This window comes from Teleopsis dalmanni, chromosome 1 (genome assembly GCF_002237135.1).
Source record: "Teleopsis dalmanni isolate 2A chromosome 1, ASM223713v2, whole genome shotgun sequence".
NCBI classification, from domain to species: Eukaryota; Metazoa; Arthropoda; class Insecta; order Diptera; family Diopsidae; genus Teleopsis; species Teleopsis dalmanni.
Window position 1 is genome coordinate 151,612,130 of NC_051846.1, and position 5,496 is coordinate 151,617,625.

At 33.8% G+C, this 5,496-nt stretch overlaps 1 pseudogene; it reads left to right on the forward strand.

The window, feature by feature from the left end:
- The first annotated feature begins 309 nt into the window (after positions 1-309).
- On the forward strand, positions 310-5,219 carry LOC119666455 (annotated as a pseudogene).
- The last annotated feature ends 277 nt before the right edge of the window (positions 5,220-5,496 follow it).

A 5,496-nucleotide genomic window follows, 5' to 3' on the forward strand; every position in this document is an offset into this window, starting at 1 on the left:
CGCAAAAGACCTTAAATTATCATTAAAATCCCGCTCTGGGAAAGATGTATGCTTATATACTATTCGCAATACATTACATAAATTCGATTATCACGAAAGAATTGCCAAAACGAAGCCGTTTATAAATATTAAAAATAAAAACAAAAGAATAAAATATGCTAAGGAATATTTACTAAAAACAGAAGGCTTTTGGAATCAAGTAAATTGATGGTAAATCATCTTAAATACATTTTCATTGATAATTTTCATTTTTTTAAGGTTTTGTTCACTGATGAAAGTAAATTTCATCTGAATAGATCTGATGGTAAGATGTTTGTATGGCGTAAACCAAATGCTGAATTTAATCATCACAATACAAAAATAACTATAAAACATGAAGGAGGATCTGTTATGGTTTGGGGTTGTATGTCGAGTGCGGGAGTAGGTAATTTGCATTTTATAGATAGTAAAATGGACAAATCTAGATACCTCGACATTCTGAAACAGAATGCAAAGCAAAGTACAGAGAAGTTGAGTATCGCAGAAAATTTTAATTTTTATCAGGACAACGATCCCACGCATACGTCAGGCGTAGCAAAGCATTGGTTGATCCATAACTGCCCCAAACTCATAGATACACCTGTACAGAGCCCAGACCTTTATGTAAGTGAGTATCTTTGGGAGGAATTAGCTAGGAGAGTGTATCAAAAAAAATTTAATACAATAGTACAGCTAAAAGAGGCTTTACTCTAAGCATGGTACTCTATTGACCCAGAAGTGTGCCAAAAATTGGTAAAATCAGTTCCAAATCATATTCAGGCCATTCTGGATAACAAAGGATATGCAACAAAATATTAAATGCCACATTTCTGCATTTTTAACATGGATGTTTAATTTTGTCCGATTATACATTGAGCCCAAAAAATTGTGTTGGTTCTGTTTTTTACTTTAAAATAATAGTTATCAGAGAAATGTTTTGTTTTTTTTTTATAATTTAGATAGATAAGTATGTTAAGTATTGATTAAAGCAAAAAAAATCATATTTTTAGAATTGTTTTTAAAGTTTAGAGCACATTTATATCGAACAAATGCTTGTCCGATTATGCGATGGAGTCACTGTATATTATATTATATTTATGTTTTATATATATTTATATTTAAATGTATATTTTTGTTTATATTTGTATTTAGTATATTTAACTATATATTTATATACAAAATATCTAATAATTTTGTTATATTTTAAAGGACATTGATAATTTGATGACTGAAGGCAGTAAATCACGTACTGTAGCTGCCACAAATATGAATGCGGAATCTTCGCGCTCACATGTAGTATTCTCTGTGATGCTGACACAAATACTTACAGATCAAGCAGCTGGAGTGAGTGGTGAAAAGGTATCACGTATGTCCTTGGTAGATTTAGCTGGTTCAGAACGTACTGTCAAAACAGGCGCTGTAGGAGAACGTTTAAAAGAAGGCTCTAATATTAACAAGTACTTAAAGTTTTATTTATTTCTGAGTGGTAAAAAAGGCAGCAATGATAAATTTGTACCTTACCGTGACTCTGTACTAACGTGGCTTCTCAAAGATAATTTGGGTGGAAACTCAAAAACAGTTATGGTTGCCACAATTTCGCCCTCAGGAGATAATTATGAAGAAACGTTATCGACATTGCGTTATGCTGATCGTGCTAAACGTATTGTCAATCACGCTGTCGTCAATGAGGATCCAAATGCCTGCATTATACGAGAACTCAGACTTGAAGTGGAAACTCTGCGTAATATGCTTAAACATGCCACAGGTCCTCCAGTTGGTGATGTGCAACGTGTTGATATACATGACAAACTCGCTGAAAGTGAAAATCTCATGAAACAAATTTCACAAACGTGGGAAGAGAAACTGGTCAAAACTGAACGTATACAAAACGAACGTCAACAGGCTTTGGAGAAAATGGGAATTAGTGTACAAGCGAGTGGTATTAAAGTAGAGAAAAATAAATATTATTCAGTAAATTTGAATGCTGATCCGTCCCTCAATGAGTTGTTAGTTTATTATCTTAAGGTAGGTTTATATATGAAATTTGAAAAAAAAAAGCAACAAAAAATAATTTATTTATTTTATTTAAATACAGGAACGTACTTTAATTGGCGGCCATAACATATCTGGCCCACAACCTGATATACAATTATCTGGATTAGGTATACAGCCAGAGCACTGTGTGATAACAATCGAAGATGGTGGTTTGTTGATGGATCCTATTCAGGGCGCACGTTGTGTTGTAAATGGTTTTGCAGTGTTGGAAAAAACACCTTTACACAACGGTGACCGTATATTATGGGGTAATCATCATTTTTTCCGTGTGAATTGTCCAAAATGCGTAAATGCTAATATGACCTCTGTGCCGCAGACACCAGCACAATTAATTGATTATAATTTTGCAAGAGATGAAATAATGCAAAATGAACTTAGCAATGATCCCATACAAACAGCTATAGCACGCTTAGAAAGACAACATGAAGAAGACAAACAAGTTGCTTTAGAAAAGCAAAGACAAGTACGTAAAGCAATATATTAAGAATATATTAATATATATTAATATAATATAATAATATAATATAATATATTAAGAACGTGTTTAATTTTGTTTAGGAATATGAGAGACAATTTCAACAACTACGCAACATACTCTCACCAACCACACCGTATGCACCATATACTCCTTGTGATCCGCTGCGTTTAGGTAAAATTACACCAAACACTCCAACTTCTCAAATGCGTTTTGAAAAGTGGGCACAGGTAATATTTATTCAATATTGTTTTATAAATTTGAATTCGAATAAACAAATTTCATTCGTTTTCAGGAACGTGATGAAATGTTCAAACGTTCTTTGGGTCAACTCAAAAATGATATAATGCGTGCAAATGCTTCGGTGCAAGAAGCGAACTTTTTAGCTGAAGAAATGGAAAAGAAAACAAAGTTTTCAGTAACTTTGCAAATTCCTCCTGCTAATTTAAGTCCAAATCGAAGGGTAATATAATTAAAAATAACATATACTTTAATTAATAAAATGAATAACTCTTAAATCTGTAACAGCGTGGTGCATTTGTGAGTGAGCCAGCGATTTTGGTTAAACGTATTAACTCTGGTAGTCAAATTTGGACCATGGAAAAATTGGAAAACAAACTAATTGATATGCGAGAAATGTATCAAGATCATAAAGAAAGAATACTAAATGGTTTGGTAAATATATTTAATTGTTGATACGTTGAAAAGTACATTTATTGTTGTAAAAACTCACTTAACTTCACTTTTACGCATATTATTGTTTACACGTCTTACTAACATAATTTTTAACCTCATTTTTGCATTGCTTACGATATACCAAAGCCTCTAATTGAGACTTTCTCCGATAATGAAGATTGTGACGAGGTAATTATATTCAATTATTCATATGTATCATTTATATATATACAAGTAATACATTTTAATGGCAATTTAATTTGTACTCCGTTAATAATTAAATTAATTTTATTTACAGGATAGTGAAAATTCAAAATCCCTTGATCCTTTCTACGAGTCTCAAGAAAATCATAATCTTATTGGGGTTGCTAACATATTTTTGGAAGTACTATTTCATGACGTTAAACTCGATTATCATACTCCTATTATAAGTCAACAAGGCGAAGTTGCTGGTCGACTTCAAGTTGAAATACAACGCATTGCTGGTAAAATGCCACAGGATCGTATATGTGAATCAATTTCGGAATCGTCTTCTGATTCACGTGATGATTATGATGATGTTGTTGATCCAATGGCTAATCAAATTACTTGTCGCGTCTCAATAAAGTGTGCGTCAGGCTTGCCACTTTCCTCATCAAATTTTGTATTCTGTCAATATACCTTTTGGGGTCCATCAAGAAACAGTTGTGCCAGTTATAAATGCTGAAGTACCAGCACATGATCAAAATATGATTTTTAAGTTTGAACACGTCAAAGATTTTACAGTGACCATAAATGAAGAATTTTTAGAACATTGCATTGAGGGTGCTTTATCGATAGAAGTATGGGGTCATCGCAGTGCTGGTTTCTCGAAATCCAAAGGCTGGGAAGTAGAGCAACAGCAAGCAAAAGCACGTTCACTTGTCGATCGATGGGCTGAATTATCACGCAAAATTGAGTTATGGATTGAAATTCATGAATTAAATGATAATGGTGAATATTCACCAGTAAAGGTAACAAATCGTAATGAAGTACTCACTGGTGGTATTTATCAGTTGCGGCAAGGTCAACAACGTCGTGTACATGTAACAGTGAAACCTGTACAAAACTCTGGTACTCTGCCAATTATTTGCCAATCTGTTGTTAATATCGATATTGGTAGTGCAACAGTGCGCTCACGATTACAACGCGCTTTACATTCGTACCAAGAAGAAGATCTTACTGTACTGCGCGAGAAATGGAGTGAAGCCTTAGGCAGAAGACGACAATATTTAGACCAGCAAATACAAAAACTAATTAAAAAGGAAGAAAAAAGTGAAGAAGAACGTGAACGTGAACTTAGTCTGGTACATCAATGGGTTTCACTAATAGAAGAACGTAATGCTGTGCTCGTACCAGCGCCAGGATCAGGCATACCTGGTGCACCAGCTTCTTGGGATCCACCAGCTGGCATGGAACCACATGTACATGTACTGTTTCTTAACCTAAATGCTGATGACTTATCAGCACAAAATATGAACGATGAATTTTCAACAGCGGGTCTTAATTCCATATTGTCTAAAGAGCATGGACATAAATTCTATACACTACAAATACTTTCTCATTTGGATAAGGATGTGTGCTCAGTTGGTAGCTGGGACTCATCGATGCACGATAATCAAGCTTTAAATAGAGTTACAGAAGCAAATGAACGTGTCTACTTAATATTACGTACAACAGTGCGACTATCACATCCTGCACCAATGGATTTAGTGTTGCGCAAACGTTTAAGTATTAATATTAAAAAAGGACAAAGTATAGCAGATCGTCTAAAGAAATTTCGTTTGGGACGTGGTGAAAATGCTATTTCACAAACTGGTGTCACATATGAAGTTGTTTCTAATATACCAAAAGCGTCTGAAGAATTGGAAGATCGTGAATCATTAGCGCAATTAGCGGCTAGTGGTGATAATTGCTCCGCTTGTGATGGTGAAACATATATTGGTAAGCATAATTTAATTGTTAATTTATGATTGTATTTTATTTACTAAATATTTTTATTTCTGTTTATTGTAGAAAAGTATACTCGTGGTGTTTCAGCTGTTGAAAGTATATTGACATTAGAACGTCTGCGGCAAAATGTTGCTGTAAAGGAACTGGAAACAGCGCATGGTCAGCCACTTTCAATGCGCAAGACAGTCAGTGTACCAAACTTCTCACAGGTCAGATTTATATATATAAGTATATATTGTATTGTTTTATTTATTTGATAACATGTTACATGCTGTCTCAAAAGCTTTTCAATTCATTCTAAA